The sequence below is a fragment of the Orcinus orca genome, chromosome 2 (genome assembly GCF_937001465.1).
Source record: "Orcinus orca chromosome 2, mOrcOrc1.1, whole genome shotgun sequence".
Lineage (NCBI taxonomy): Eukaryota > Metazoa > Chordata > Mammalia > Artiodactyla > Delphinidae > Orcinus > Orcinus orca.
The window spans coordinates 115,308,159-115,321,532 of NC_064560.1; the positions used below are offsets into that span (position 1 = coordinate 115,308,159).

A 13,374-nucleotide genomic window follows, 5' to 3' on the forward strand; every position below is an offset into this window, starting at 1 on the left:
GAGCTTTCTATCTTGTTTTGTTGATCTATGTTTCTGTTTTTGTGCCAGTACCATATTGTCTTGATTACTGTAGCTTTATAGTATAGTCTGAAGTCAGGGGGTCTGATTCCTCCAGCTCTGTTTTTTTCCCTCAAGACTGCTTTGGCTTTTCAGGGTCTTTTGTGTCTCCATACAAATTTTAAGATTTTTTGTTCTAGTTCTGTAAAACGTACTATTAGTAATTTGATAGGGATTGCATTGAATCTGTAGATTGCTCCGGGTAGTATAGTTATTTTCACAGTATTGATTGTTCCAATAGAAGAACATGGTATATCTCTCCACCTGTTGGTATCATCTTTAATTTCTTTCATCAGTGTCTTATAGTTTCTGCATACAGGTCTTTTGTCTCCCGAGGTAGGTTTATTCCTAGGTATTTTATTCTTTTTGTTGCAGTGGTAAATGGGAGTGTTCCTTAATTTACCTTTCAGATTTTTCATCATTAGTGTATAGGAATGCAAGAGATTTCCATGCATTAATTTTGTATCCTGCAACTTTACCAAATTCATTAATTAGCTTTAGTACTTCTCTGGTGGCATCTTTAGGATTCTCTATGTATAGTATCATGTCATCTGCAAACAGTGACAGTTTTACTTCTTTTCAAATTTGGATTCCTTTTATTTCTTTTTCTTCTCTGATTGCTGTGGCTAGGACTTCCAAAACTATGTTGAATAATAGTGGTGAGAGTGGACATCCTTGTCTCATTCCTCATCTTAGAGGAAATGCTTTCAGTTTTTCACCATTGAGAATGATGTTTGCTGTGGGTTTGTCATATATGGCCTTTATTATGTTGAGGTAGGTTCCCTCTATGCCCACTTTCTGGAGAGTTTTTTTCATAAATGGGTGTTGAATTTTGTCAAAAGCTTTCTCTGCATCTATTGAGATGATCATATGGTTTTTCTCCTTCAATTTGTTAATGTGGTGTATCACATTGATTGATTCGCGTATATTGAAGAATCCTTGCATCCCTGGGATAATTCCCACTTGATCATGGTGTATGATCCTTTTAATGAGCTGTTGGATTCTGTTTGCTAGTATTTTGTTGAGGATTTTTGCATCTGTATTCATCAGTGATATTGGTCTGTAATTTTCTTTTTGTGTAGTATCTTTGTCTGGTTTTGGTATCAGGGTGGTGGTGGCTTCATAGAATGAATTTGGGAGTGCTCCTTCCTCTGCAAGTTTTTGGAAGAGTTTAGGAAGGTTGAGTGTTAGCTCTTCTCTAAATATTTGACAGAATTCGCCTGTGTAGCCATCTGGTCCTGGGCTTTTGTTCATTGGAAGATTTTTTTTTTTTTTTTGAGGTATGCAGGCCTCTCACTGTTGTGGCTTCTCCCGTTGCAGAGCACAGGCTCCAGACGTGCAGGTTCAGCGGCAATGGCTCACAGGCCTAGCCGTTCCGCGGCATGTGGGATCCTCCCGGACCAGGGCACGAACCCATGCCCCTGCATTGGCAGGCAGACTCACAACCACTGTGCCACCAGGGAAGCCCTGTTGGAAGATTTTTAATCACAGTTTCAATTTCATTACTTGTGATTGGTCTGTTCATATTTTCTATTTCTTCCTGGTTCAGTCTTGGAAGGTTATACCTTTCTAAGAATTTGTCCATTTACTCCAGGTTGTCCATTTTATTGGCAAAGAGGTGCTTATAGTTGTCTCTTAGGATGCTTTGTATTTCTGCCATGTCTGTTGTAACTCCTCCTTTTTCATTTCTAATTTTATTGATTTGAGTCCTCTCCCTCTTTTTCTTGATGAGTCTGGCTAATGGTTTATCAATTTTGTTTATCTTCTCAAAGAACCAGATTTTAGTTTTATTGATCTTTGTTTGCTATTGTTTTCTTTGTTTCTATTTCATTTATTTCTGCTCTGATCTTTATGATTTCTTTCCTTCTGCTAACTTTGGGTTTTGTTTATTCTTCTTTCTCTAGTTCCTTTAGGTGTAAGGTTAGATTGTTTATTTGAGGTTTTTCTTGTTTCTTGAGGTAGGCTTGCATAGCTATAAACTTCCCTCTTAGAACTTCTTTTGCTGTATCCCATAGGTTTTGGATCATCGTGTTTTCGTTGTAATCTGTCTCTAGGTACTTTTTGATTTCCTCTTTGATTTCTTCAGTGACCTCTTGGTTATCTAGTAACGTATTGTTTAGCCTCCACGTGTTTTTGTTTTTAATGTTTTTCTCCCTGTAATTGATTTCTAATCTCATAGCGTTGTAGTCAGAAAAGATGCTTGATATGATTTCAATTTTCTTAAATTTACTGAGGCTTGATTTGTGACCCAAGATGTGATGTATCCAGGAGAATGTTCCATACACACTTGAAAAGAAAGTGTAATCTGCTGTTTTTGGATGGAATGTCCTATAAATATCAATTAGATCTATCTGGTCTATTGTGACATTTAAAGCTTCTGTTTCCTTATTTATTTTCATTTTGCATGATCTGTTCATTGGTGTAAGTGAGGTGTTAAAGTCTCCCACTATTATTGTGTTACTGTCAATTTCCTCTTTTAGAGCTGTTAGCAGTTGCCTTATGTATTGAGGTGCTCCTATGTTGGGTGCATATATATTTATAATTGTTATATCGTCTTCTTGGATTGATCCCTTGATCATTATGTAGTGGCCTTCACTGTCTCTTGTAACATTCTTTATTTTAAAATCTATTTTATCTGATATGAGTATTGCTCCTCCAGCTTTCTTTTGATTTCCTTTTGTATGGAATACCTTTTTCCATCCCCTCACTTTCAGTCTGTATGTGTCCCTACATCTGAAGTGGGTCTCTTGTAGACAGCATATATATGGGCCTTATTTTTGTATCCATTCAGCAAGCCTGTGTCTTTTGGTTGGAGCATTTAATCCATTCACGTTTAAGGTAATTATCGATATGTATGTTCCTATGACCATTTTCTTAATTGTTTTGGGTTTGTTTTTGTAGGTCCTTTTCTTCTCTTGTGTTTCCCACTTAGAGAAGTTCCTTTAGCATTTGTTGTAGAGCTGATTTGGTGGTGCTGAATTCTCTTAGCTTTTGCTTGTCTGTAAAGCTTTTGATTTCTCCATCGAATGTGAATGAGATCCTTGACGGTTAGAGTAGTCTTGGTTGTAGGTTCTTCCCTTTCATCAGTTTAAGTATATCATGCCACTCCCTTCTGGCTTGTACAGTTTCTGCTGAGATATCAGCTGTTCATCTTATGGGAGTTCCCTTGTATGTTATTTGTCATTTTTCCCTTGCTGCTTTCAATAATTTTTCTTTGTCTTTAATTTTTGCCAATTTGATTACTATGTGTCTCGGTGTGTTTCTCCTTGGGTTTATCCTGTATGGGACTCGCTGCGCTTCCTGGACTTGGGTGGCTCTTTCCTTTCCCATGTTAGGGAAGTTTTTGACTATAATCTCTTCAAGTATTTTCTCTGGTCGTTTCTCTCTCTCTTCTCCTTCTGGGACCCCTATAATGTGAATGTTGTTGCATTTAATGTTGTCCCAGTGATGTCTTAGGCTATCTTCATTTCTCTTCATTCTTTTTTCTTTATTCTGTTCTGCAGCAGTGAATTCCACCATTCTGTATTCCAGGTCACTTATCCGTTCTTCTGCCTCAGTTATTCTGCTATTGATTTCTTCTAGTGTAGTTTTCATTTCAGTTATTGTATTTGTTCATCTCTGTTTGTTTGTTGTTTATTTCTTCCAGGTCTTTGTTAAACATTTCTTGCATCTTCTTGATCTTTGCCTCCATTCTTTTTCCGAGCTACTGGATCATCTTCACTATCATTATTCTGAATTCTTTTTCTGGAAGGTTGCCTATCTCCACTTCATTTAGTTGTTTTTCTGGGGTTTTATCTTGTTCCTTCATCTGGTACATAGCCCTCTGCCTTTTCATCTTGTGTATCTTTCTGTGAATGTGGTTTTTGTTCCACAGGCTGCAGGATTGTAGTTCTTCTTGCTTCTGCTGTCTGCCCTCTGATTTCTAAAAATTATAAAAACACCTACCCACTTGATAGTCTGCTTTGATTAATAAGACAAAATAGAGCGATGAGACCATTCTAAGTTTTATTTCAGTACAGCTGGCAGTGGAATACTATGATCACTATGGTGCACTATTAGCATTACCAGGCAGTTATTCTACCTTAAAACACAGAAAGCTATCCAGCTTTTGGAGAAGCTAATCACTGAACCAGATTGAAAGCCACTGTACTGAACTTTTTCCAGACTGTCGCAGATACACATCAGGAATCACAACATCACCTCACCACTTTCTCTTTTGAAAACTGTGAGTATCCAACGATGCTTTGTTAATTGATGACCTTGCAACAAAGAGGAAAGCTAAAAGACTGAGCAAATATGTAGAGAATTTACTGTTCTAGTAGAATAAAACTTTAAAGAAGTTAACTGTTGGGACTTCCTTCTGGCGCAGTGGTTAGAAATCTGCCTGCAAAGGAAGGGGACGCGGGTTCGAGCCCTGGTCCAGGAAGATCCCACATGCCACAGAGCAACTAAGCCCGTGCGCCACAACTACTGAGCCCATGTGCCACAGCTACTGAAGCCCGCAAGACTAGAGCCCGTGCTCCGCAACAAGAGAAGCCACCGCAATGAGAAGCCCACGCACTGCAACGAAGGGTAGCCCCTGCTGACCGCAACTAGAGAAAGCCTACACGCAGCAACGAAGACCCAGTGCAGCCCAAAATAAATAGATTAATTAATTAAAAACAAAAGTTAACTGTTAACATTTAATGGTATAGTATTGTATTTCATAAAAGTTAGGCATAAATAGGAAGTAGATCAAGAAATAATTAGAATTACTTTTTAAATACAAATTTAGTGTGTTTTCTAACTTTACTAGTTTTAATCAGTGTCAATTTTCCCTAACATTTTGTCTATTTTAATAATCACCAAACATCAACAGGTTAAAAGACAATAGGCTCATATATCCAAAACTGAGATTACTTTGCCCATCTACCCCCCCACCTCCTGCCAGTTTTCTCTTACTGATTCCTTTTTATTGGAAATTTCTTTAATTAGAAATAGTCTTTTACAGCAAAATAAAGGATGAAGTTTTCAAAAATACAAACACTTGAGCTAGTTAATGTATTTGGTGTGAATGCATTTCTATCAAAATCAGAGTGCATCTGACACTAGCTTAAAGAGGTCAAGCTCTCAGAGGACCCCCCAAAATTTGGCCTGCAGCCTATAGATTACTGACCCCTGTTCTAGAGCATCTATATAGCCTACATAATATACCTTTAGCAGTTATTGTGGTGCATTGCAATGGGATTTGCATGTTCGCTAATCCACTATGAAACTCTTAAGGACAGAGACTGAGTTTATTCATATTTGTTCTCCCAGTACCTAGCAGAGTGGTTGGCATTAATTGGCTCTAAAATATTTTGTTTAGTGGATTAAGTAACATTCAAATAGAAACTGGTTAGATTGACCAAAAATTTTAAAAACAGGACTGTTTGCTGGTTTGTGGAAATACCTGAGCACCAGTCCACTATGAGCGTCGTGTTTTAAAAGACTGTGCAGAGTTTTTAGAAACAGCTTTATTGAGATATACAGTCAGTGCTCTGGACCTCTGTATCCTTGGGCACTGCATCCGTGGATTCAATTAACCACAGACTGAAAATATTTGCAAATTCCAGAAAGCCCCAAAAGCAAAACTTGAATTTTCTGCGTGCCAGGCAACTATTCACATAGCATTTACATTCTACTAGGTATATTGTAAGTAATCTAGAGATGATTTAAAGTATATGGGAAGATGGTTTTGGGGGACCCTAGCCTGCCATCTTCTCAGTCTGCTGGCTTTCTGAATAAAGTCGTATTCCTTGCCTCAAAAAAAAAAAAAAAAGTATATGGGAGGGTTTGCATAGGTTATATGCAAATACTATGCTGTTTGATTTTTTCTTCCAGTTTAAGTTTAAGGTGCGTGGCATAATGATCTGACTTATATACGTCATGAAATGATTATCACAATAAGTTTAATGAACATCCATCATCTCATATAGATACAAAATTAAAGAAATAGGGCTTCCCTGGTGGCGCAGTGGTTGAGAGTCTGCCTGCCGATGCAGGGGACACGGGTTCGTGCCCCGGTTTGGGAAGATCCCACATGCCGCGGAGCGGCTGGGCCCGTGAGCCATGGCCGCTGAGCCTGCGTGTCCGGAGCCTGTGAGAGGCCACAAAAGTGAGAGGCCCGCGTACCGCAAAAAAAAAAAAAAAAAAAGAAATAGAAAAATTTTTTTCCTTGTGATGAGAACTCTTAGGGTTTACTCTCTTAACAACTTTCATACATAACGTACAGCAGTGTTAATTAGGGAATTCCTTGGCGGTCCAGTGGTTAGGGCTCTGCACTTCCACTGCAGGGGGCATGGGTTCAATCCCTTGTCCGGGAACTAAGATCACCCAAGTGGAGTGGCGCGGCCAAAAGAAAAAAAAAAGACCTAAAAGACAAGAAAGCAAAAAACAAAACAAAACAAGCAGTGTTAATTATATTTATCATGTTGTACATTATATCCCTAGTAATTATTTTTCATATAACTGCAAGTTTGTACCTTTTGACTGCCTTCATTTTCCCTTCCCCCTACACCTTGCCTCTGGTAACCACAAATCTGATCTCTTTTTCTTTGAGTTTGTTTGTTTGCTTGCTTTTGAAGTATAATTGATCTACAACACTATGGTAGTTCCTACTATGCCATTTTATATAAGGGACTTGAGCATCCTCGGGTTTTGGTATCTGCAGGGGGGAACTGCAAGAGGGGTGGGGGTCTGGAACCCATCCTCCAGAGATACCAACAGATGACTATAATTCGCCTGCCATACAATCCACGCATTTAAAGTGTACAATTCTGAGATTTTTAAAAATTGAGTTATAATTCACGTATTATATTAGTTTCAGATATACGACATGAGATTTGTTTTTAAAGAGAGAGAGGGAAAGCAAAAGGAAAGGGAGGTCTCTTTTCCTTGAGTTGCACACTGGTTCATACTGTGGTATTGTAAAAATGATGTGAATAACTCATCTAGATTATTTCCTGTTTGGATTTAGGGGAAGAATAGAAAGTAGTAAATCAATGAGTATCTAAATATGGATAGACGCCACAAATGGAGGAAAAGGGAAAGAAGAAGGGATTCTCCAGTACGTTATTTATTTTGGGCAGGAGAAAAGAAGCTGTGTTGAAAGAGGCATTATGTTCTGTGGGGAACTCAGTATAAATCTGAACTTTGCTCATTATCCTTTTTTTTTTTCCTTGCGGTACGCGGGCCTCTCACTGTTGTGGCCTCTCCCGTTGTGGACGCACCGGCTCCGGACGCGCACGCGCAGGCTCAGCGGACGTGGCTCACGGGCCCGCCGCTCCGCGGCATCTTCCCGGACCGGGGCACGAACCCGTGTCCCCTGCATCGGCAGGCCGACTCTCAACCACTGCAGCACCAGGGAAGCCTCTGCTCATTATCCTTGAATATGCTCTAAGGCTGATCCTAGATTTTTGCAAATCTTACTGTATTAGTTCTCAATTGCTACATGACAAATTTCCCCAAAAACTTAGTGCTTAAAGCAACAGTAAACATTTATTATAACACATAGTGTCTGTGGGTCTGGATTTTGGGTGTGGCTTAGTTGGGTGGTTCTGGCTTGAGGTATTTCACAGAGTGGCAGTCAAAACGCCAGCTAGGCCTCCCGTCATCTGAAGGCTCGGCTGGGGCTGGAGGATCTATTTCCAAGAACAGTTCATTAAGATGGCTGGCAAATTGGTGCTGATTATTGGTGTAATGCCTCAGTTTTTTGCCAGATAGCCGCTCCAAGAGGTTGCTTGAGTGTCCTCATATTACGGCACTGGCTTTCCTCTAAGTGAGTGACCCAAGAGAGCATAAAGTGGAAGCTGCAAAGTATTTTATAACCTAGACTTGGACTTTACACACCACAATTTCTGAAAAAGCCTATTGGTTACACGAGGCAGCCCAATTCAGTATGGGAGGGACTAGACTATACAAGGGTGAAGATACCAGGAGGCAGGGATCACGGGGTGCCTAGAGGCTGACTACCAAATTTATTTGTTTTTTAATATATATATTTGAGATACATATATCTCAAAAGGAGATTCCTAAATTCAGGTACCAGCTCTTGAATATTACCTTGCCATTTATCCTAACTGAACAAGTATCTCTTGGGACAGACCAATAATTCTTTATTTATTTTTAAATTAATTAATCAATTTATTTTTGGCTGCATTGGGTCTCCGTTGCCGTGCACAGACTTTCTCTAGTTGCAGCAAGAGGGGCAACTCTTCGTTGTGGTGCGCGTGCTTCTTATTGTGGTGGCTTCTCTTGTTGGGAGCAGGGGCTCTAGGCACACAGGCTCAGTAGTTGTGGCTCGCGGGCTCTAGAGCGTAGGCTCAGTAGTTGTGGCGCACGGGCTTAGTTGCTCCATGGCATGTGGGATCTTCCCGGACCAGGGCTCAAACCCGTGTCCCCTGCATTGGTAGGCAGATTCTTAACCACTGCGCCACCAGGGAAGTCCCCAGACCAATAATTCTTTTTTTTTTTTTTTTTTTCTGCGGTACGCGGGCCTCTCCCTGTTGTGGCCTCTCCCATTGCGGAGCACAGGCTCCGGACGCGCAGGCTCAGTGGCCATGGCTCACAGGCCCAGCTGCTCCGCGGCATGTGGGATCCTCCCGGACCAGGGCACAAACCCGTATCCCCTGCATCGGCAGGCGGACTCTCAATCACTGCGCCACCAGGGAAGCCCCTTTTTCTTTTTAGAGAGGAAGCCAGTGGGGCCAGAGGATTCGGGTGTGGTTCTTTTATTTATTTATTTATTTATGTGTTTGTTTATTTTATTTTTGGCTGTGTTGGGTCTTCGTTGCTGCACGCGGGCTTTCTCTGGTTGCAGTGCATGGGCTTCTCACTGCGGTGGCTTCTCTTGTTGCAGAGCACGGGATCTAGGCTCGCGGGCTTCAGTAGTTGCAGCATGCAGGCTCAGTAGCTGTGGCTCGCGGGCTCTAGAGCGCAGCCTCAGTAGTTGTGGCGCACGGGCTCTAGAGCGCAGGCTCAGTAGTTGTGGCGCACGGGCTTAGTTGCTCCGCGGCATGTGGGATCTTCCCGGACCAGGGATCGAACCCATGTCCCCTGTATTGGCAGAAGAATTCTTTTTTTTTTAATGGTGTGTTAGTTTCTGCTGTATTACAAAGTGAATCAGTTATACATATACATATGTTCTCATATCTCCTCCCTCTTGTGTCTCCCTGCCTCCCACCCTCCCTATCCCACCCCTCTAGGTGGTCACAAACCACTGAGCTGATCTCCCTGTGCTATGCGGCTGCTGCCCACTAGCTATCTATTTTACGTTTGGTAGTGTACATATGTCCATGCCACTCTCTCACTTTGTCACAGCTTACCCTCAGTAGTTGTGGCACACAGGCTTAGTTGCTCCGCGGCATGTGGGATCTTCCCGGACCAGGATCGAACCCATGTCCCCTGCATTGGCAGGCGGATTCTTAACCACTGTGCCACCAGGGAAGTCCCGGGACCAATAATTCTTAATAGGGAAAGACCAGAGAAGAAAAGGGGCCCTGAGAAACTGTTTTCCTTGGGCACTCCAATATCCACTCCAATATAGGGTTCCTATACCTGTGGCATTAACTTTCACTATGTATTCATTCTTATACTTCCTACTCTGAGATATACTGTTGTACTATTCTCAAGATACTCATCATACAACACTTCCCTTTGCACTGCACTTTTTTCCCCCTTCAACTCTTTCTTGATATACAGCTGCTGGACTGCTTTCTCACATACTCTTCTATTTATCTTATCCTTCATGGATTTGCAAATGAGAGTTGGTCATAAGATAACAGTAAGAAGAATAATCGTCTTTCCATCATTTGGAGAATCCAGCTGTATCTACTGACTCATTTAAAATAAACACAATAGTAGTTCTATGAATAAATTCACTAAAAAGCTTACCTATGATAGCAGAGATTATATCTGGGTAGCTTGGAGAGACACATTATATTTGCTAAGTGAGTGAAAAATATTCTCTTTGAATAGAGACTATCTATCTGAAATCCTGCTAGGCATTATTTCAATGAATCTGGACTTTGTTTCCCCTATAAACTTCTTTAATTTTAAAGAAAAGTATTTACAGAAACACTAACCCTTTCCAATTCAAATTACTTGCCCTGCCAATACTCTGAAGTGAACTATATTCTGTTAGACAAAGTAATGGAAAAAGCAACTTGTGGTTTTAATCAGTGGAAAGAAAACAATTTGGCAACTTCTTTAAGTTTGAATAGAACAAGATGAGCTGCATCATCAAGTGCCTTTAATGTACATTTTGTCCTGCTTTTCATGCAAGGATCTAGACATGACAGACAGTAGAAGTGCCTGCTGTTTTTCAAAGAATGTCAAGAGGCTGTGGCATTTCCTGAACAAGAAGAAACAGATTCAATAATAGTTATGAGATTGAATATAGGATTCGTATTTAACCATTCTATATTCTCAATCAGCTTTAATCATAATGTCACTTGAGTGAAGAAAAAGATTTAAAGTAAAAGGAAGCTCATAATTCATCGCAATCTTTCAGTCCATGGCAGACTCCTGAGATTATCAAGTAGGAAAAGCATTGGACACGGGAGTTTAAGAGACCGGAGTTTTGGTTCTTCTACTCATTAGTTTTATAGCTCTAGGAAAGCTGTTAAGCTCTTTGAGTTTTTTCTTCTGTAAGTTGGTGGGTAAGGATGGGAGAGGGGTTTGATCATAAGGTTTCCTCTTTACCAAAGAGTTTGATATACCAAATACAAATTATCCCACATAGCCTCGTTTCTCCGCCCTCCTCGCTTTTCTTTGAAAGTCTTCGAGGGACTCCCGCATTGTCTTGCTCAGAATCCCATACGGGACCTCACCGGGGCTGCTCACTGAACCCTTCACTGGCGGTGTTTCAAAAAGGGAGTGAAATCTTGTTCTTCATTGATGTGAAAACCGTAAGGATACGCCGGGCTCCAGGCTGACGTTCCTTTCTGGAGGTCTCGGTCTTCTTTCTTTCTTACACTTTCAGGCCTTTCCCCAGTACCCACCGATGATTAACTTCGTGTTAGGCGGTTCTGGGGACAGCGCCAATTTGCCAGATCCTGGCAGCGCTGCTTCTGAGGAGGTGGCATGGCAGGGCCTCATGATTTGGGGCCCTTTTTCGCGACCGAACTCCTCGGTGTGTGTAAATTCGTATCGTGACAAAGCATTTACGATTTTCTTCCGAAAAGACCAACCCTGGCGTCACAACCGTGCCTCTATAACCAAGGTAACTGCTTGAGCTAGGAGGAACCACTGTGTACCAACCACTAGTCTCAGAAGCCCTACTTCTCTGCTCCAGACTGGCGGGTAGTTGCCGCTGCGGCTGGAACTACGAGGACCAGAATTCCCGCGCGCACGCGCGCTGCCATTGTGATGCTCCTTTCCCGGTAACTCGCCCTCTCAGGCAAACCTGAAGATAGCGGCAATTCTCCGGTGGGGGGCGGAGACACTCTTTGCCTGGCTCCCCTCCCCTTTCGTGATAGGCAATGGGACCAGCCAACCAACATGGCGGGCTTGGGACGCGCTCTCCAATCAGCACCTGTGGCGGAGAGGTGGGCGTGCGCACTGGCAGGGTAGGTGGGCTAGGCTGTGTCGGGTTGCGAAGGGGGAGAATAACGTCGGGTCGGGTCAGCGGGCGCTGCAGTAGTCGCCGCAGCGGCGATGGGAGCGGTGGGGACCAGGCGGCGGCGGAGGCGGCAGGAGGAGGAGCAGGAGCTGGCACAAGAGCAGCGGCTGGGGGCGGCCAGTAGCAGCAGTAACAGCAGCAGCCGCCGCCGCCAGTAAACGCGGACGGTACCCGAGGGGACTACCCAGCCGGCCGGCCCTCGAAGCCGCGCTCGGGTCCCGCCGCACTGGGCGGCGGGGGATGGGCAGGCGGCGGTCGTCCCGCCTGCTGAGGGTTGACCTCTGCCGGTCCCCGCCCTGAGCTGAACCCGAGCCCTCCGCCCGAAATCCCTGCGTCCGCCACGGCCCAGGTAGGACACACCCCCCGAGCCCCCAGGACGCCGCTGGGGGAGCCCAGCGTCCCGCCCTCCCTCAGTCCTGACCCCCTCCTCCGGCCGCACCCCTCGCCCAGTGACCGATACTGGTGCGGAGGGGAGGGGTACCGGAGACTCCTCGGTCGCTACCCACGCCCTGGGCTTGTGCCAGACCCAGTAGCTCCAAGTCGGAGACTGTTTCTCCCCCGTTTCCCTGGAGGGTTATGCCCCGTATCCCCAGAGGCTTTTGGTGTCTTCGCTGAACTTGGAGGGTCATAAAGCTTCGTTCTGTTTCTCTCTCTGTGGGTGACCCACATACCACTTGTATTCATGCTGCTTTAGGTACCAGGACTGAACACAGATGATTCTCAGGATATATTCTCAGGATATACTGAACGCTTCTTTCCCACCCCGCTTCCTCAAATCTAATAGAAGAGGGCATGGGACTATAGAATCTGTTTGTTGTGTAGTAACGACAGTGGAGGCCATGACTTTATGGTACTTAAGGTGCGAAGTAGACCTGAGGGATTTGCTCGTCGTTTGCTTTGACTAAGATGATGTTGACAACCCGGGATGCTGTGGGAGGGACAAAAGACTTCACACGTATTTACTGTTAAATCAGAAGTAAATAATACATTGGGATGCCAGGATACTTTATCCACAGTGAACTTAATTTTGTTTCAGTCGTGGTTGCATTAGAGGTAAAAATGACATTGAGTTGTACTTTGCTTTAAATTAAAGTTGATAGGTGGCAGCAATCCGGTATTAACTCTTTTCGTCCCTCGCTTTAGAAATTGTTCTATGTTTGAACATTAAAGAGGGCAATTTTATAATAACCTGTGTATTATGTAAAGATGTTTTGGTTTTAAATAGAAGTTAAGTTTTTTAAGGCGTGTATGAGGATCATAATATTATGAATGGGCACATGTACACACCCGGAGGATCCACTCTGTTTTGTTACAGTGTTTGGTTCTGAGCCATTAGTAAAAGTTTCATTGGCTTCTAAATACTGGTTTGCTAGGATAGACCATAAAGATGTATTTGCTGTTTTCTTTTGGCTAAATGTAATAGAGTACCGTTCATTTGAGGGGGAAGAGGTGATGGGAGATGGATTTTAAAGCTGAATGTTATGTATTTCTTTTCTATTTATTTAAATAAAGCAGTAATGATGGCAAATATTACTTATATGACTAAGCTTGAAGAATTCATCCTAAGTCTAAACATTTTTCAGATAACAAGTGTGTGGACTTGGATGATGTATTGTGCTCTTTTGAAATTGAAAATGTACTGAAAGGAATCTCTCTAATTTAGAAGCTTATGTTTT

General features: G+C 42.7%; 1 protein-coding gene across 2 annotated transcripts in view; it reads left to right on the plus strand.

Moving 5' to 3' along the window:
- The first annotated feature begins 11,671 nt into the window (after positions 1-11,671).
- The window catches only part of TTBK2 (tau tubulin kinase 2), a 145,141-nt gene continuing 143,438 nt past the window's right edge, over positions 11,672-13,374 (plus strand). For both annotated transcript variants that reach the window (XM_033435663.2, XM_004273940.3), the window contains exon 1: positions 11,672-12,047. The gene's annotated coding sequence lies outside the window, so the exon portion shown is untranslated. The remainder of the gene's footprint in view (positions 12,048-13,374) is intronic.